Consider the following 20572-nt stretch of genomic DNA (forward strand, 5'->3'; position numbering starts at 1 on the left):
AAAAGAAAAAGAAAAAAGAGAGCCTTGAGCCCCAGTACCTGGGGAGACTGTGAGGAGGAGCAAGAGGGTGGCTGGAGAAGTCAGAATGTTGGAGGTCATCACCTGGTCACCCCTTCGTGCTCCTGCTCTGGCTTGCCATCTCTAGCAGGATCCAAAACTCTGGAATTTTTCCCCCTACACCAATGCTTTCCAGCTACCCATCCTGCTAGGGTGTTCTGTTGTTCCCAGTGTCACCAAGTGGCTATTTCAAGATCAAGAGTGACTGCTGATGTGTGTCCCTGTATAAAACATTACCATGCAGACAGAGGACAGGGACAGTGGCTTTGTTTCTGTTTAATTTTATTTAGAGGACTTCTAGGCTTCCTCATACCATCATGAGGAAGTGACCGTGGTCATTTACGATTGTCTATGAGGAAGGCTGCGATCCAGGCCCGGTCAGGGCCTCCTCATGACTCTGCATATTGACGGAGAGCGCTCCGAAGCAGTTCTGAGCAGGACTTCAATGAACCCACTGGCTTTCCTTGTTCACTTAGGTGTCTGTTCACGGCCTGGGCTCCTCACCTGAACATGGGCAGCGGATGCATAGTAAGGGAGCCACTATGAGTCACTGATCCCAGCTGAGGCCTGTAATGGTGGGTGAAACCGGAACAGCCTCAAAAGACGACGCAATGTAATAGCCAAGGATGCCTGGCCCACCCTCAACTAGATAAAGACTGTAGCCTCAGGCACCTCTCTCTGGGATGGATCAACTTAATACATTACCTGGAGAAGTCCTTGAGCGATTCCCACCCTTCTTGCCTACTCTCCTCCTTTATTCTGATAACTAAATAATATTGGCTGCCTGGAGGAGGTCTTGGTCTTAGCCCGACAGAATCTCAAATTCTGTGAGGATTTTGATTCTCCTGGAGCCCTGAAATTATTCTATTTGCCCTGTTTATTTAGCCCTCGCCTTACCCTCATTTGGGAGACTGTGGACCTGATCAGTCTGCAATAACTAAGGGACATTATTAACTCCACAGCGCATGACTTGTGTCACTTCTCCAGGGCAGCTGTCATACGCACTGCATGGGTGCTGCCCGCTTAGGTTGCCAGATTTAGCAAAACAAAACAACGGAAGTCCCAGATGCACAGTGAAATGTGAGCTTCGACAAACAAGACCCATTTTTAGCAGGAGTGCGTTCCCATCAGTACACGGAAATATTTAGATTGGAGACGCACGCTTATCTGAAATTCAAATGTAACTGGGAGTACTACATTTCATGCCAGCAACCCTACTCCCATCCCACAGGGATGCTGGCACCAGGCCACCGGGTGGCCTCATGGGTCGATGCGCCGGAGCACCTCAAAGGAAGGGAACAGCTTCGAGCCGGACTGAGATGAGGCCAGGGCCTGGGCCCCTTGGAGGCGTTTGTCCTCCAAGTGCACCCCAGCAGGTGTCTTGGAGCCGAGGCCCCACCTCTCCCGACAGGCTTAGAACAATCACGTGGGAGCTGGGCCAGTGGAACACAGGTGTGGCACCTGCAGCGGACTGAGCCTTAGGAGACCCGGCTGGAAAAACAACTCTGCAGAAAGCACAGTGAGAGGCTTACAGATTATGCAGTGCACCTGGCCCCGGTGGGCGTGGAAGCTGGGAGCCGTAGGGGACCAGGGCCGCAGGCCTAGCAAACCTAAGCCCAACCTCAGCCCCAGGCCAGTGATGGGCACGGTGGCCACATCCCCTCTCTGGCCTCACCTGTGAAACGGGACATGGGAACAAGCAAGACAGGTGTGGTGTGGGGACCAGGGGCTGGGGCTCAGTGGAGAGTGCTTGCCTGGTGAGCACAAAGCATAAGGCCCATGTGGAAGTGTGCATGCTGTGTGGGACCTAGCAGCAGCCACAGCTCGCCTGCCCCTCTGGACAGCCCACTTTCCTCAGCAGCACGGACCTGGAGGGGGAAGGCTCTGGTTTCTATCTCACAGAGCCACTCTCTTGCTATGTGACGGCGGACAAGTCGCTGAACCTCTCTGGGTCTTTGTGATACCAGAGCCCTCGGGAAAAACTTAATGAATGCTGCTGATGTGTGTGCTCCTCCTCTCAGCAGGAACAGAGAGCTCAGGCTCTGGCCTGCAGCTGCGCTGTGCACCACGGCGGTCACTCAGACAGGCAGGTGGCTGTCAACGAGTAATCAGTGTGAAGCACAAGGAACAACCCCAGCACACATACAGGGCCTGGGACAGAGCAGTGTACCCTGCAGCCACTCTGTGTGAAGTCCTCCTGGGGGCCACAGTCCACACAGCCCAAGATGAAGGAAGGAGAAAGGGCATCCATGAAGCACCGGTGCAGCACGTGCTCCAAGGGCAGGCGTGCTGCACAGGGAAGAACTGCCATCTCCGAAGAAACCATTCTAGCCTGTGCCAAAGGATGGAAACGCTAGCAGTGACTGTGTACCTTTTCACCAATGCCTTCCACCGATGCTGGGCAGCCACAGCATGCTAGGATGATAAGTAGGGCAGGAAGAGGTGGAGAAGCAGGCCCCTGAGAGGCCCCAGATTCAGCAGAGGTCTCTGCCTGCTGTGGAAGGCACACTGGCAGCCACCAACGGCACTGCCCCAGGGCAACCTGCCCAGCTAGCAGGCCAGGGCTGGGGCCCCCAGGAGCCTCTTCCCCAAGGGCAAGGAGGTACAGGGTGCCTGCTCAGAGGACCGTCACACTTGGTAGCAACAGGAAGACAGATTCTGCCCTTCTGCATTCCATCTGTAGTCTACCAAAGCAGAGCCCTGCTTTCAAAAAGCACGATTTCCCAGCCTGCATTGCAGTAAAGGTTGCCCACGTGACCTGTTCTACTCAGTGAGATAAAGTAAAAAGTCCGGAGGACAGACTGCCCTTTAAGAAAACCTGGCTTTGTCCTGTCACCCCTTTTATATTGAAAGGCAGACTTACTGACTGGAGCAGGAGCAGGCACCTAATAACATGCAGGCACTCTGAGACAGCTAAGGTTTTCAGTGAGTTACAGGAGTACAAGTCCGGCTTCCCCAAGCCTTGGTCTGAACAGCAATAATAGTATAATTATTATACATTATAGCAACAATTATGCCTTTGCTAACACTTCCTGAGCTCACACCATGACCTCCACAGTCTTTTTTACACATCTTCAATAGATTAATTCTTACAATAATCCCAAGAAGCTGGTCCTAGTTATCATTCCACCTTTCCACATGAGGAGTTTGTGGAGCAGGCATTGCATGACTGGACCAGGGTCGCACAATGAACAGCAGAGCCAGAGCTAGGCATGGTGGCACCCTTTGCTGATCCCAGCTACTCGGGAGGCTGAGGCAGGAAGCCCCCAAGTTCCAGGCCAACCTGGGCAACTTTCTGAGATCCTGTCTCAAAATAAAAGGGCGGGGCTGTAGTTCAGCGGCAGAGCACTTGCCTAGTGTGTGGAAGGCCCGGGTTCAATCACCAGTAAAAGGATGAGCCAAGGCAGAGCTTGAGCTCTGGGTGGCCCAGCCCCCTCAGACGGGGACTCAACTCCCACTCGGCACAGCCCTGAGCTGCCTCACAAAGAGCTGCAGTCCGAGGAGGGCACCTCAGCCACCTTTCTGGCACAAACAGCGCTGGCATCCACCGCACCTTCTCTGCACAGTGCATCACAGAGCTCTGGTACCAGCGATGGCGAGGGTTTCCTGAGCTTCAGCCAGGCTTGGCCTGGCTGGTGACACGGACAGAAGGAGCCCCCAACCCATGCTGCACAGCGCAGGTGGGGCTGTGGTCTCCACCCTCACCTGGTTCCGGGGTCCCCAAGGCTCTGAGGGGCTGCACTTTGCCTGGGGATGCCCGGTTCACAGCTCAGTGCAAGGTCTGAGGTAGCAAGCAAGAGGGGGGTTGACGGGTCTGCAGTGTGCCAGTGGGGCGCAGGCCCAGCTCCCTACTTGCCGGCTGTCTGACCTGGACACCTGCGACCTCTGGCCTCTCAGCTGGACAAGGAGCCAAGCCAGACTCTTGTGCCTGCGGTAAACCCTAAACAAAGCAGTCATCTAAGTGGAAATAATCTCAAAAAAAAAAAAAGTAAATAATCACAGGCTCCAGATGGGGTCACGGGCGGCTCCCCAGATCATGATGAAGGGCAGCCTCAGCCTCCTCCCAGGGTGGTGGCCTCCGTAACCAGGGGTTGACCTCGGCCTCTGTAATCCAAGATGGCCGTGACCCCAATCACCACAGGAGCCCTGGGTGGCCCTACCCCAGAGGCCTGGGTAGAGGGCAGGGCATGAAGGCTGGGTCACCAAGCCTGCGGGGAGAAGAGAGCAGGGGGCTCAGTAGAGGCTGGACGGCAGTGAGGTCCTCAAGCCTGGGCCGAGAGTGACTGCACCCCGCTGCCTGTGGGGGTAGGGTAGACACCAGCCAAGCTACAGCTGCCGGACTCCCTGATCCCAGGCCACAGACCTGAGACCTATGCTTAGACTATGTGTAAATTACACCTCAAGGAAAACAAAATCTAAACAGAGCAGTGAAGTAGTTCACATTTTCCATTAAAAACTCATTTTTAAGGCTCCCCTCCACAAAAACACATCCAGGGCCAGGGCCAACCTGCCTGCCTTCCCTGTTGGCTCTTAGAAGGCACTTTGGTCTGAGCCCTGCTGACCCTGATCTTGGCAGCTCAGGGGACTGAGCTCTGGCCTCCAACAGTGTATGGGGTGGGGACATCACCCTCAGCAGATGCCCAGAGAACTGTTCCACGTGCAACACAGCCAAAAGGTCACCTCTGGATGCCACGACCCACCACCATCCCCTTTACTGTCTTAGAGACCACAGCCACTGTCGTTTCTGAGTACCCAGGGGCTGCCAGGCACTGACCCCATGAGGGCTGAGGATCCCCCCCACCTCGAGACACTAGTGAGGCACATGTCAGCTGTGTGAGGGGTTGTAGCTGCCCACCTAGATGGTCCCTACCCATCCAAAGCAGTGGCCTTTGTACATCAGGGGAAGCTGGTTTTAAAGGCACTGAGGGGCAATGTTTCAAGAACTCTTATGGGACAAGAGCCCCAGTCTCCTCAGTCTAAACAGTAACAGGACCAACATGTTGGTGCACCCAGTGATGCCTGAACTCAGGGCGGGGCCGGGGCTCTCTGCCAAAGGACTGGGGCACCCTGTTCTCCTGCCTTCTCCAAGGGCAGCAAGTGGCAGGAAGCAGGAGCAGCTCTGGCAGACTCCAGCAAATGGAGCCCCGCAGCTGCCCCGGAAACCTGAACGAGCCTCCCCCGGGGCACTGTGTGCAGGTGCAGAGCTTGGGGCTGAGTCTGAGAACAGCCAAGGCTGCCGCCTGTGGGCACCCTGAGCTGCAGCATGGGTGGACCCAGCCTCAGCCTTGATCCCCTCTGCCAGCCCTTATGCTTTCCTCCTGCCTGGTCCCTGTGTGAGGAGCTGTGCCGTCACCAGGCTGGCTCTGCTGTGCCCCAGGCTGATGCCTGTGCAGACAGGCCTGAGAGGCCAGAAACAGGTCCCGGCAGAGAGAACTGGGACTGAGCTGCAGATTTCTGTGTTCTCTGAGTCTTTGTCACAAGATCCTGACACAGCCTTGGGGGTGACAGAGAGCAATACATAATCCCTACACAGGAGGGGGCTCTCAGAAAATACTCACCTGCTCCTGAACAGCGTCTGCCCCTCCCAAGGCCGCCCCATGCCACCCATCCGGCGCAGGGCACTGCAGGAACCCCAGTAACGCTGCCTTTTTCTCTCTCACATTCCACATCTTTGTTTTTTCCTCTGGGCTTTGTTGAATCATTTTCCCTGCAGAGGCTGCTGGGTGTAGTGGCTGAGCTTATGATCTGACTTCTAGCCAGATCCCCTTGCAGGCCTCCTGCCAGACTAAGCCCTCATCTTCACCACCCAGGGGCCCAAGTTGCCATGGGGACGCTGTGTCCAGCCTGGTCCCTGTCCTGGAAAGGGGACCCTCAGAAGTCCAGAGGCAGAGATATGCTCTGATCCCCCAGAAGTAGAGGAATCTTAACCCCCCCTCAAGCAGCCCTGGACCCCAGGAGGAGGATGGCTGGAAAGCTGAGTGCCATCCCCGAGGCTGAGGCCACACAAATCTCTAGCAGAAGATTTTAGCACTGGGAGGCACACGAACCTCCAAACACATCATCTGGCTGGGGCTGGAGAAGCAGTCACTTGCTGGCCACCAGGGCGGCTGAGTCCTTGATGGACAGACATGGCCATGACCGCTCCACCCCAAAGGGGGGCCAGGTCCTTTCGTGGCTTGGAGGGGTCTGCTGCTACCCACCTGCTCGGGCAGGAGGAGGGGAGCACAAGGGTCTGCTGCCTCTTTCAACAGTCGAGGTGAATTAGAATTAAAATCAGCAAGCCAAGGCTAAGTTAGGCAAGCCGAGGAGGCTGTTGGACTGTCCCAGACTGTCTCATGCTACTTGTCACACTGAGCCAGAAAGCTACTACCTCCCATGAGAGGTCACTCACCTGCTTTTTCCATCCCAAGGTTCTCATCATCCACCTGACCCCACGGTGGGCATCAGACGTGTCTGATGCTATCTATCCTCCCTTCTTTTTGACTCAGCATGGTCCTGTTCCTCAGGGACCCCACCCCCTCCATCAACGCTTATTTCAGGAATGGAAATGTGACTGAGCCTGATCAATCACAGCACTGACTCACTCTGGCCACTGTGATTGGTTCAAGAGAACAACCATAACCTAAGCCAGTCCAATCAGAGCTGATCTGTGGACCAGATCCCGGTGCTCACTGCCCTAGGAGTCTCAAGCTGAGGAGGCATGGAGCCACGGGAAGCCATCTGGGCACCATGAGAGCAGGCAGCACCAACCACTGCCTGAACTTCAAGTCCAACTTCTCTGGCTAGAGTGACCAGTCCACCTCTCCCCACACCCAGCCTAGGTCTCACCCACTGTTATCTCTCACCAACTGTGTGGAGAACTGCTAATGTCCCATCCTCCTGCAGAGATAGAGGCTGGACAGGTGGGCTGGCCATGTGAGGCCAAAGAGCTGGTTGGGGGGCACAGCTGAACCCCAACTCAGAAGCCAGTCTGATTCCAAAGCTCCCGGGCTTAAGTAAACCAGGACCAGGCCTCCAGCCCAGGATACTAGGTGGCGTATCTTATTCCCAGTGAAACACCAAGACAAAGAATTTGAATATAGAGTGAAAGGTAGGATTTCTTTGAACTTCTGATGATACGTCAGCTGGATACTCCAGCCTTGGCTCGGACAATGACCTCTGCTTCCCAAGGACAGGCTCCGAAGGGAGGTACCCCAGCAGACAGCAGCCACTGATGCCACCGCTGCTTTCCTTCCCCACCCAACCACATGTGACCTTCACTCTCAACCTCCCTCCCTCTTCTCCACCCTCCAGGAAGAAAAAAAAAAATGACCAAACAGACAAAAATCCTGAAGAAGGTCAAACATGTGTTATATGACACAGCCCTTCTATGCGCTGAGCACAAAGTTCATTGCAAATAGGGAAGAGCCCAGGAGCAAGGCCTCACACTTCGCTTAATTTCACAGCCTGAGTCTGTTTCCTACTCCACCCAGAACCTGAACCCATGGAATGCATGGGGGCCACATGCCCCACTTGCTGGTGAGTCTGCCTGTGGCAGCTCTGGGTGAGGAGCAACCCTTCCAAGAACACGGGGGAAAGAAAGAACTGGCATTTCTATTCCTATGCATGGACAGCCAAACTGGCGGCAGGATTCTGGGTCCAAGCCCTAGAAACACGCATAGATCGAGTCCGTCTCAGCCACTGGCTGGAGGTAAATGCTTCAGCAAGCTGAGGCAGCTCAAGGCCTCCGGATGTTAACAATCCTGCACAGAAGGGGTGGCCAGCGCCAGCAGATGCTGTCCCAGACGTCGCCATAACACAGGGGCTCCAGTGTGAAGTGCTGCATCTGCAGACCCACACAGCAAGCAGATTAGGGATTTCAGAGGAATTCAAAACCAAGTCCACACGGGTTTAAACACATGGCAGTGTGGAGGGTTCTGTGGCCCAAAGGTAAAAAGGAACTCGAGATTCCTGCCATCCTGTGACCTCCACGTTCCTGCATGTCACCCATCTCCTGGACAACGGGTACAAGCCGATGTTCTGAAGTGAGTCTTCTCTTTTAGATCCAGGCTCTGTCCCGCCAGTGACATCAGCAGGAGAGCGGGGATAACAGTGTGCTGTGACGGAGCCCAAGTAACAGCTCCAGAAAGGGGTGTGGTTGGGCGGTGGCGCTCTGCTCCGGGGACAGCAGCCAGCTGTGGTTGCCACCCAAACCCGCCCAACCCCACGGTAGGCGTGGGAAAGGAGGGCCTGTCTCGAGCTCCAGCTGTCTGCGTCTTTTCAGACTGTGGCAGCCACTCGCCCCTGTGCTCTAGGGCACCCACAAATCCATGCCGTTCACTCCTCATTATCCTCCAGCCCGGCTGAGCAGCTGCCCCAGGAAGAAATAAAATATGCTCTACATACTTTAAATGTTTCACTTATGAAAACTGGCAAGGCCACCTTTCTAAATTGTTTAGCAATAAAGTCACTAACAAGCTCCATTCCAGCCCCTCACTGTGGGCCGGGTGGGGGTGGGAGGGCAGCCGAGGGGCTGCTCGCCGCCAGGATGCCAGAAGGCGCCATCTGGGGTTCTTCTGAGGGGCACTGGGATCACATCCTGGTGTCCTGAAGTGAAATTGGATCCTCCCTCTGAAAGCCAAGCCCCAGTTGGGATGGAAGGGAGGGCACTTCAGGCCTGGGCCTTTTTCCCACACTCCAGGGCGTCCCATTTTGCAGCCAATCAAATTAATTGAAAAATTACCTTGGGCTGAGAAAGAGCAGGCCTGGCGAGGGGGACTGGCTCCAGGGCTTTGGGACTTTAGCAACTTAGAGCAGATGGGCTCAGCAACCCACAGCCCCGCACCTGCCCAGCAAAGTCAGGGGTGGGATCAGGAGTACAGACAGAGGATGAACCAGGCACAGCCCCAGAAAGTTCTAGGCCGTGCCCACCTGCGTGGCTCAGGGCCTGCCACCCTCAGTACCTCTTCCCAGGATGCTGATCTGCCGTGTGCTGCCCCGGTCCCAATCCTAACAGATACAACTGGGACGGAAGTCCCTGGTAGGCCGGTGAGGAAGAGGACTGAATGACACTACTGAGCTCAATGTAATGCTTCCAACTTCTATTTCGAAGTGCTCTCATTTTGAGGGCTGGCCAGATAGCACAGGGGCTGGGTGTGGTGATGCGCGCCTATAAATCCCTGTGCTTGGGAGGCTGAAAACGGGAGAATCACTATGAGTCCGATCTACGTAGTGAGACCCTGTACATCCTGTCCTAAATTCATTAAAAAAATAAATAAATAAAAAGCCCTCTCACTTCTGTTACGTTTACCACCCCAGCCCAGTAGTGGGTTTTACAGTCCTTTTTAAAAGGCGGTCAAGCCACTGCCCAAGAAGCAGCTCCATGACTCAGCCAGGTGACCCAGGAAGTCCAGGGTAGAGCAGGGACGAGTCCAGACCCTGCCCGGCACTTTCCCTGACTCCCGCCCTCCTCGTCACACAGACCTGTGGGCAGTCTGACCCTCCTCAGGACCTTGATCTGTTTGAAGCGTGGCAGCATGGACCACGAAGCCATATGATCAAGGCACGGAAAAACGTGGGACTTTGGAGCAAGGAGAGGGTTGTGGCAGCGAGGGGCAGTGGGGTGACGCGTTAGGTCTGAGGAAACTGTCACTACAATGGGGAGCTGCGGGTGACGTGCAGTTCCGGGCACCTCCCAGAGGCACAGCATGGTCAGTCATGGGAATCAGAGTCCCCGCCACTCACCCCAAGTGACCTTACGCCAATCACCTTCCCTTTTGGTGACTCAGCTGCCTCCGCTGTAAATGGAGGCGCAAGAGCGCCTGGCTCACAGCTTTGTCACAGGCTTGAATGAATGAAACATGGTCAGCTGGGCGTGGTAGTGCACACCTGTAATCCAAGCACTTGGGAGGCTGAGGCAGGAGCATCATTGCAAGTTCCAGGCCAGATTAGGCCACATTGTGAGTTTGAGGCCTGCCTGGACTACAGGGTAAGACCGTCCAGCAAATGAACACAGAAGAAAAACGAGTGGACATTCTTGCACATGGAGGATACTGCACACATACGCACAGCTTGGTTATCTTCCCTTCTACTCCTCCTCCCTCAAAAACCACTGCCTTCTGGCTCTGACACCCACCCCTGCGTGGATGCACCGTCCCCAGGTCGCCAAGGGGCTTCAGGAATCTTCTGTACCAAGCCTACAGACACAGCATCCACTGTGGGGCTCCCAACAGGTTGGTCCTGACGACAGAGCAAGCAGCCCTCGTGATTCCAAAGGCAGGCACGGGAATCCACCAGGCTTTCTCTGCCGGATCTCCAGCCCCCAGCTTATGGACTGAGAACAGCTGGAATGTGACTTCATTCCTGCTCAGAGGGCTGTTGGCAACCCCACCGAAAACAGCCCCCCTGCCTGTCTGGCTCCCCCACAACCCAAAGGTCAGATGCCACTTCCAGGCTGCGGCTGCCTCCTGGGAGAGCGGAGGAGAAAAGTATTCAAAAAATGTACATGGAAAGAGCCTGTGGCTCTGCCCCCTTCCCCACTCACACAGCTTGCGCCCAGCTCAGCAGAATGCACGATCTGGCTCTAAGCACAAGAGGTGAAAGACAAAGAGGCAGCTCTGCAGTCCTCCTGCCAACCCAGATGAGTATCTAGTCCCTAACTGCATCCCTCTTGGAGTTGGGCAGCACGAGCCAGTACTTCGCGCCTCCAGAAGCAACAGTAGCCTAGATGCAAAAGATCAGGCCAAAACCCCTGGGAGCCGGCCTGCCTGGCCAGGGCACCTTCCTGACTGGGTGTATTTTCTAGAAAGCCCACACCCACAGGGAAAGCGACACCGGACCAAGCAGAGTGGTGATTCTAACTCAGGCTGCTGCAGCATCCACTGGAATAAAGGACCGCTCGGCAATCGAGGCAGATGAAACTTGGTGTGGACGGCGCACCGCAGGCAGAGACTCTGCCTCTGAGTATCTTATTCTGATCCTTAGGGGGACCTCATCATTTTCCTGCCACTTCCAGTTCCCAGACTTCAAACCTTATGTATACCCAGGATGACAGGCTTTGGCCAGTGGCTTCTCTCCCGACACCCATGAAACCCTACGGTTCCTGGAGGCTGGGGATGTCTTTCCTGGGTGCACAAAACTGGGTGGGTATAGGACTTCAGACAGAGCAAAGTAAGACCCGCACACACTTCCCAGCGCCCGTGTGTGCACTCGGAAATACTTTGCATGGTTGGCCAAAGAGTGTCAGATCGGGAAACTGAAGAAGTCAGTGTCCTAGAAACAGGCAGGTATTCACACTGCAGCTGATCTGAGACTAGAAAATGCCCTGTACAATGTGGGCACGTTGCCATGGCCCCCTGGAGCTGCAGGCTATCGCCACTCAGGCTGGACAGTCCACTGTGGCAGGCTGCACAAAGAAGCCCATGCAAGCTTCTACCCTGCCGTCCCGGGGAAGATGAAGCCCCAACCCAGGAGAAAGCCAGACGCTTCTCAGGGCAAGTGGGCAACAGGGATGTCAGCCAAGACCAAAGGCGGAGTTTTCAGCTAAGATCTGGCTGGCCCCTGTGAAAATTAACCCTGGAAACCCTCCCTGTTACTGATCTCTGGAGAAAGCTATAAATCTCCTTGTAAATTAGCATTTTCTCTACAAGCACACCTGCAAGAAGTGGATGATGCTGAAGCAGGGGCTAAGAAACCAGACCCTCTGATCTAGACTGGCCTGGCCAGGCAGGAGGACAGCAGATTCAAATTCTTTGCTCCCAGGCAGGGGCATTTGATCTTATTCTCTGGGGGGTGGGGTGAAGGCACTGTTTTTCTCTTCACCCTCCCCTTCCTCTTTCTACCATCTCTTGGTTGTAGGTGAATGTTTACTGGACGTTCTCCACAAGCCTTGGGCAGTAATGTGCCCAGGCTGTGATCCCAAAAGGAGCAAGAGGCCTGAGTGTCTTGGGGTTCACAAGCCTGCCCACCTGCCTCTCCCCAGCTTGTGCCCAGGGCAGTTACCTGACTTCCGGCCCCTAGTGAATCCTCTTAAACAAACATCAGGAAAGCCTGGAATACCCCTCCCTTAGATTCGCAAAAGAAGACTACTCCAAGGATGGGGCCACAGATCTAAGGGTGGTCGTACCGGGCAGATCAAGGAAGGACTCCTGTCCTCCACTCACCCAGCACCAACCTCTTGGCCTGGCAGAGTGTACAGAAGCCTCAAGTACTGGCCTGGAGTGGTGGTGCATGCTGAGCCTCCTAGTGGTCAGCAAGCTGAGGCAAAAGGACTGCTGTTAGTTCAAGGCCAGCTTGGGGTGCATAGTGAGTTCAAGGCCAGCCTGGAGTACATAGTGAAAAACTACCTCAAAGAACAAAAACGAAATTGAAAGAATGAAGGCTGGTCTAGGGTGGTGTCTTGGTCTATGTGCCAAGTGACTGTCTTCTGATCACAGAGGACCTACTACACCAGATAACGCATTTAGTAGGGTCTTCCATGGTGGTACACAGACCAAGGAGTGGATAGGTTTTTGGCTCAATATAAAAAGCCAGTGCTTCAATCACTTGCCTGGAGAACAAGTGAGTCCTCAAAACCATCCTTGAAAGCATCCAAGAGTAGAAGAACTGCACTGCCCATCATGAGTTTTCCCTGCCCCGGATGCCCATGCTGTCTAACCTCCCATGGTCCCCAGGAGAAAACAGCTCTAGATACCAAGTGCTCTGTCCTTGCAGGGAGAGCAGTGGGCACTGCCCAGACAGGTGCCAAGCTCCTGCCAGAGGAGGGCAGCTCTGACTCCTGATGGACCAGGAGGTGGCTGCTCGGCAGAGGTGAAGGCAGAGGTAGGGGCCAAGGCACAAAGGTACAGGCCGGTCACTGCGTCCAGGAAACCCATGGAGGAAAAAGAGAAGGTGTTGAGGACCTGGATCCCACAGGGCAGACTGGGTCAACCTCAGTCGCGGGGCAGCAGGGAGCTTGTTCAAAATGCAGATCTTCTGGCCCAGGTCTGGTGTAAGGTCCCAGAAATGACACTCACAAACAACCGCCTCTCACAGTTCAGATCCAGGCGGGGTCCAGGGACCAGGCATGGTGGCCTTTGAGGACCATGACAACCAGATAAACATTTCAGTCTTTAACAAGCTGGGACAGGACCCAGGAATACTCGCTCATATCCTGGCTCAGGACCAGCTTCGGCACAAGGGCCACCAGCCACACGTGGCCTTTAATGTAGAAGTTAAAACTTGGCTCTGGAGTCGTACTGGTGACACTGAAGTCCGGCAGCTCCCAATCTAGACGGAGCAGACACAGAGCCACTGCGTCTCATAGAGTTCCTCAGCCAGAGGTATTGCCCTGGTGAGATCGCATGGTGTCGGCCTCTGTTTCTCCTCCTATAGAAAGATCTTCCTGGATCGTCCCCAGGGTTCAAAAGAGGAAAGACTTTACCTGGGCAGACATTTCTACCGCACACCTAAAGAACCATGATTCCCCTGCCCCCCCCAAAAAAAATGAAGAACCATGATCCTTTCAGCGCTACAGCATGTGCTCACCACCAATGAGGGCCCTGTTCAATGCTGGCACCAAGAAACAAAACAAGAGGATACCTTGTATCAAAAATAACAAAAAGGGGCAGGCGTGCAACTCACTGCAAAGGTACTGTGTTCAAGCCCAGTACCACAAAAAGGAAAAGAAGAAGAAGAAAAAAAAAGAAATTAGGGTCGGTGAGATAGCTCAGGACTCACCTAGGCAAGCACAGGAGCAGGGGTTCCATCCCCGGCACCAGATTCAGCACAGGCCCTGCCCCCAGGTGCGCTGAGCCGGCCATCAAGACAGGGCGTGGTGGGGCACGCCTATAATCCCAGCCCTGGGGAGGCTGAAAACAGGAGGATCACTACGAGTCTGAGCTGTGGAGTGAGACCTTATACCAAATATATTTTTAAAAAAATTTTAAAAAGAAAAAAAAAAAAAAAAAGAAAAGGAAAAAGGTGCAGGACAGATCCCACCCTGGAATGTGCCTCGAGGTCATAGATTCCAGGGTTTGGCACACAGGATAGGGCCAGGGGCAGGGTCTCCCCATTCTCTACCCCTTAAGCCCTTTAGCTTCGGACCTCAGGAAGATAAAGATCAGAGAGACACCCCACGGCTCTCCACACGGTGGACACGGGTGAGAGACGCCAAGCACAATCACTAACTAAACAAGCGGCCCACGCAGGACTTCAGCGCCAAGCAAGAAAGGAGCCCAAAGGGGTGAGGCAGGTGGAGGCGGGGCGCGCTGGAAGAACAGGCTCCGCCGGTGGCAGACTGGAGATGAATCACAGGACAACAGTTTGGCCTCCTGGGTCTCTGCAGCTCTCAGTATGCCTGGGGTGCAGAGGGCATGGTGCCCCTCCCAGCATCCTGCTGTCATGGCAGGCAGGGTAGTCTGGGGGCTCCCAAGACTGGGATACCCAAGCACCCCTTTCTACTAGAAGCTGAGAACCCGTGCCCGGGCAGGGACTGCAGTACAGAGCTCCAGCTAGGATGTCCACTCAGACACCACAGGAGAGACAGGGAGCTGCTGATAATCACCCCCGGATGCAAGGGGAACCACAGGACATGGCCTCTAAAACTAATCTGATCCCACAAAGATAAAGGCAGAGGTTCTCAAAGCCTGGTCTGTGGAACCCCTATAGCAAGCCCACTCAGGGCACCTGATAATGGTACAAACTCCTTGGGTGAGGGAACTGGAGAATGTGCATATTGGCAAGTACCCCACACTACTGTGATCCCCAAAGCCGAGACAACCTTGAAGGGGGCCAAAGGGGTTGGGAAATCTCCCAGCACTGCCAAGACACAGCCTGAGCAACTCTAAGCAAGAATCCCTATCTCAAAATAAAAAAGACTGAGGATGCAACTCAGTGGGAGAAGGTCCTGAGTTCAATCCCCAGGACTGCCTAAAACCCCCAAATCAAAAGTCTGGAACAGCCATTACAGTGACCTGCGTGACCTTGTTAGGCCTTAGTGGTCTTATGCACAAGCTGGAGAGCAACCCAGGTCCCCAGGAACAGGGGACCCCCCCCCCCCGCCCACGCATGCATGGGACAGAGCGCTTCCTGCCTTCTGCCTGGCCCCCAGTAAGTAATTCCTCATCACCAACAGGGCTTGCCTGAACTGAAGTGTACATTCTTCCCTGCCTGGCCACACAGGACTTCAAAGTCAGGGCTCCCTGGCGAAGCTGTATGGGTGAGGGCGGGAACCAGGCGCCCAGGCAGCTGCAGCTGTTGCCTGCCTCCTCTCCGAGCCCCCAGGGAGGGCTTTCTGAAGCTTCTGCACAATTACAAGGGAGATCGCTCAATGCCTGAGATAAAGTTACAGCCCAAACCAGCTGGGAGGCTGCATCACCTTCTAAATCCCAGTACCAACAAAAGATTGGGCACCTGCAGAAGAGCTGAATGCCAGGTACCAGGTGGTGGGTGTTCCCTCCTCTGGTCTCCCAAACCTGGCACGTAGGCTGAGGATTGCCACCGTGCAGTGCTGTACCACCCTCACTCTCCTCCTCCTCCTCAGCCAGCGCTTGGTGGCACATCCTATCCCCCACGTCACCTCAGGTGGGCCTCACCTACCTGTTCCACTCTTCTGGTTGGGAGTTTCTTCCAGATGTGGGGCAGCTGCAGCACCTGATGGGCAGTCGCCATGGAGGGAGGTCTGCGAGGAGAGGCCGAAAGTGGCATCCTCTACCTGGGCTCTCCTGAAGGCATCCCAGCAACACACGAGAGAAGGCCTGCCATCCCCACCTTCACGGAGGGTGGCACAGGGGTCACAGACAGGGTGGCCTTTGGGAATCAGAGGCGATCCTGGGTTTTCCCCTGTCCGATAGGCACTCATCTGACACATTTACAGAGAGCAAATCCATTAAATAACTACACACACACACACACACACACACACACACACGCCCTGCCACCCTGCTTGCCTCTCTGTGGTGTTTACAGCCCTTAGTCACTTGCAGCAAACAGGATTCCCGAGGCGATTGCTCTGGCCAGCTTTAATGATGTGTTGGGTGTGCTTATCTACGAGGGCGAAAGCTTGTCCTGATTTGAAAAATCCACCTGGTTTTTCATTTTTGTCAGCTTGCCACGGTACGGATGGGAGAGGGTCATGGGGGCTGTTTGCCCCGAGCCACACTCTCGGTGGCTCTTGAGCTGATTAAAAGGAGAGAAAAAAGTCTTTTCTGCAGAACGATGGGCAAGTCAGCCAGTTAATGCAATTGGAATATTACAAAGAACGTAAAGAGCGTTTGATGATGATGAGGGAGATTTCCCGTGACTCAGAAACCAAATAAGCAGCTAGCAGTCCTTCAGAGCCACTTGTCTGATTAAATCTCAGTATTTCAAACTTGAAAGATCGGTATCAGTATAGTCAGTATTGTACACACATGCGGATACCCTTCCAGTTCCTCGTGGATAAATCTGACACTCATTTCCTTCCTCAGGATCCCCAGGGCGCTCATCACAGACTCCTGTCCAGTTGCCCACACCTCTCTCAGGTGGGCAATCTTGCAGAGAGGGGAACTGAGCCTTCCATAATACGGCTGGGGGGCACTCAGCTACTGAGAGCAGGGCTGAGCAATTTCAACCCTTAGTCTATGAGTCCAAAGTGGTACCCAGCACCCAGTGGGTGTGCCACCTGCCCTGGCAAGGATAAAGCTCAGGCTGCTGCAGGGGCCAAGGGCTTCCTGCACAACGCCTTCTACTCCATGGAGCGCAGGGTGGTGAGCCAGATTATCAGAATGCCACCCCCGCCAGATTATCAGAATAGCCACCCCCACCCCTGCGTCTGGAGATACTCCCACAAACGTATCAGCCCACCCTCGTGGGTGGAGTTTCCTCCAGCACCCTTACTTCCTAGTGCAGAGATTCCAAAGTATCCCCGCCCCAGCAGAAGTCTTTTCCAGAGAGGAAAACAGAAAGACATCCTGCTGAAATTGCTCACGCCCACAGATAAGCAAGTGCTGGCTTTGCTTAATGCAAGGAATGTCAAGGAAAGGACAAACCGACTGCTCTTTTAGAAGATAAACATTTAAGGGGGCCCTGAAACCGAAGGCTGTGGTCCGCTTCCTTAAAAGCCACACACTCCAGGCCTTTACACACTGCCTGCGGGTCTACAAGCTGGGGTGAATTCTTGGCTGTGATATCCACAGGCTGTGTGACCTTGGGGGAGTTTCTCAACTTTTCTGAGCACAGCTTTCCCTATCTGTAGATGAGACTACGGAGCACCTGTCCCTTCTTGATTGCTAAAGGACTAATGAAGAATCTACTGAGTTAGCACCATGACAGGCTGGCTCTCAGGTGCTAGGAGTTAGGCCATAAACAGCTACCTGGGTGCTAGGAGCCAGGACAGAACAGCTACCTCAGCTCCCTGGCGACTGCGGGCGTTTTATGTGGGGACGGAAGGAGGGGCAGGAACACTAATGATAGTACAATAATAAATACAACAAAGGTAACCTAGGTCAAATGCTTCTGATAGGGGCAGATAAAGCTAAAGCAAGCGATAGAGACAGATAAAGTAAGCACAAAGCCATCCATCTACACATATGTTAATTTCTCATCACCTTTAAAAAAATGACTTGGTTCCTTTAGTGGATGTGTGTTACCAGTCTGCCTTAGGGACTTGGCACCTAGCAGTCTCTCTCTCTCTCTCTCTCTCTCTCTCTCTCTCTCTCTCTCTCTGATGGTCCTATCTAGACACTGAGTGGGATCCACTCCCACGGATCTCAGCCCTCTAGGGTTCTGCTGAGCACTTACCAAGCCCCGACCCATCCAGTGCACATTTGTCTATTGAAATTCAAACTGTCTGTCCACAGAGAAGCTCTGTGGAAACAGCTACAGTCCTGCTGGTGCTGCATCTCCCCGCACTATGGCAGTGCCCGGCCCAGAGCAGATGCCTGGCCCAGAGCAGAGGCCCATGTGATCAAATGAGTGGAAAATGACAGATCCAAAGGGCTCAACTCATGGTCCCAGGTCAAAGAGCACCAGTGAGCAAGAGAATCACTTTGTGGGGGGCAGCTCTGGAGCACTGTGACCCTCCAACAATTATTCTAACTATATCAACAGGAAAATAGGGTTGTGGAATATCTCAAGGTCAAACAGAACTGGGGCAGCAGCGGGTACAGACTGGGTCCCTGGCCCACTTACCGTGGAGAACCAGGCCTGTCACCACTCCAGGACCTGTCACCACTCTGCTCCTTTTAGGACTCTGACCCAAGCAATTATGTCAAGGTGTACAAGTCTTCTCCATCCCATAGGAGACGAAGTGCCAATTTCTGTCCATTTCCACCCTGAACTCCTTAAAGTTCAGGGACAAAGTGCTGTAGTTCTAGGAAGCACCACTGGTGTAGACAAGCGGGTCTCCAGCACTGGCTACATCCCCTGCCAACTGTAGACCAGGCACCCAGGGTACCCAGCACTGCCACGGAAGTGGCTTCTCCAACCACTGGCTTCTCCAAGGGGTTTTCCTCTGGGAAAGAAATGGGAACTAAATGTTTGTTTCAGCAAGGATTGCAGCTTGCAGTTCTAAGCACAAGAGCTCCCTCCCAGAGGCTGGGGAGATAGCTCAGTAGAATAAATGTTTGCCTGGCAAGCACAAGGGCCTGAGTTCAATCCCCGGCTCCACCACCAAAAACCAACCAAACAAACAAAAGACCTCCCTCCCACTTTCGGAGCATGTGCACAGCCCTGGGTTCAACCCTCAGCATCAAAAATCAAGCAGACATGCAAAACGGACAAAGGACAAAGGACCCGGAGTGGATCAGAGAACACTCAAAACTTTCTTGTTGCGTTCCTGGTTTGAGCCTACCCAGCTGTAAAGCAAGGAAAGGATATCTCTAGAGTGTGTCACCTACTGGGACACCCATGAGGGCTGGCTGGTGGAAAACAAACTCCCCTGGACCTACGCAGGCGTTCCTCAGCTGTACCATGTCATTTGGGTATTGTTATTGAGAACACACAGATGAAGACACCACATAAACAGCGCTATCTCCACCCAGCCATCTTCCGCACAAGTTTACATAATAACAACTTCCATTGACACAACACAGCCTGGATGGCCGAAGCACTTATCATACAGGCCAAAAGTCATCCTGACGTAGCTCAGGAGGTGGAGGTGAAGCAGATCACAGCCTGAGGAGAAAGTGTGTGAGTGTGCCCTGCGGGAAGGGGCCAAGGGTTTCCTGTACAACTCCTTCTACTCCACAGAAGGTTAAACTGAGTCTCAGAGTCCTGCAGCTACCTGCCTGAGCTCTCTCACTGCTTACCTCCCGCATGGGGCTGTTTTACGCCCACCTGTCTTGGCGTTTATTTGCTCTGTGCAACTGGGCAGCAGGTGGGGCACTGAAACACCTGCCTTGGAGAGAGGAATGCTTTGCCCGGATACCTGGAGGCAGAGGTGGCATTCCATCTGCAGAGAAACAGGGGGCTGTGCCGCTGGTTCTTTGTCACTGGAAAGAAGTATTAGACAAAGCCCTGGGCTGCCCCACTGGTAAGCTCGGGAGTGGTATAAAGTTTGGAGCTGTCACAGATACAATCAGAAATTCCACCACCAAGACTTAAGACCCAGAACCTGGGCCAGTCCTTCAGCCTTAGGGCTTTTCTGTCCCCAGGCACAGGGACAAAACAACCTCCCTCCTATAGCAATGATAAGATTTTCAGGAGACTGCCCTGATGTGGTGCAGCCTTGTAATCCCAGCTCGCTGGGAGGATGAGGCAGGAGGAGCAGGACATCAAGGCCAACCTGGGCAATTTAAGCAAGATCCTAAAGTGAAACAAATAAATACGTATTCTGTACAAAACAGATTTTTAGGAGACTGCATGAAAATCACTAGAATGTAGTTGGTTTACCATACATAATAAATAACCTCCCCCATTTTTCCTGGAAAAAAACCCAGAATTTAAGACCGATGACAGACCCTTCTCAGAAAAGCCCTCGGGTTTCCATTTAGTTACTTCCTACTCATTCAAGCGGATCTGGGGGTTCCTGCCCCCCCCATTCCACCCAGGACATAACTTAGGAGGGGAAACGGGATGGAATGGGCGCACCTCTTGGAACATTTTAACCTACAACAGTTTCCTAATTGGGGTGGACGTCTAGCGATACACAACGAGATCACGGCGCTACATCACTCGGGATTCAAGCAGCTGAGAAACACAGCAATCTCAGTTCCTTGCAAATACAACCCCTGGGGAGGAGACAGGGAGGGGCGCCCTCCTGGGTACAGGTGTGGTTACAGAAGCCGCCCCGACTTTGCGCCAGGCCAGCCGCTTTCCCACAGTGAGGGGTCCAGTCGGAGCCGTGTCTGCAGATGCCACCGATCGCGACTCTGACAGGCGTGGTCTTGCTCTTTCTCTGCGGGAAGCAGCGCCAGACAGGCCCCATCCTCGGGATCCCTAGGGCTCCAGACTACGCGAAGAACTAAGTCTGTGTCCCGCACGACTCCTCCCGCCCCCCGTCCGGCGCCGGGGCTCCGCGCGCACCCAGAACTTCCGACCCCGGCCCGCAGCGCCCCCGCGCGCCCAGCCCCGCGCACCT

At 54.1% G+C, this 20572-nt stretch overlaps 1 protein-coding gene across 3 annotated transcripts in view; it reads right to left on the reverse strand.

The window, feature by feature from the left end:
• Kazn (kazrin, periplakin interacting protein) overlaps positions 1-20572 on the reverse strand; it is an 802099-nt gene that overhangs the window by 95382 nt on the left and 686145 nt on the right. Inside the window, exons 2-3 of one of the 3 annotated variants that reach the window (XM_023722519.1) lie at positions 17266-17271; positions 1545-1548 (exon numbers count right to left, since the gene is read on the reverse strand). The exons of 1 other annotated variant lie outside the window; for it this stretch is intronic. The gene's annotated coding sequence lies outside the window, so the exon portion shown is untranslated. Of the gene's footprint in view, positions 1-1544; positions 1549-2428; positions 2511-17265; positions 17272-20572 lie in introns of those variants that run through there. One more of the 3 variants, XM_023722520.1, reaches the window with a different exon arrangement.

The sequence above is a fragment of the Octodon degus genome, unplaced genomic scaffold, assembly GCF_000260255.1.
Source record: "Octodon degus isolate 3935 unplaced genomic scaffold, OctDeg1.0 scaffold00092, whole genome shotgun sequence".
NCBI lineage: Eukaryota > Metazoa > Chordata > Mammalia > Rodentia > Octodontidae > Octodon > Octodon degus.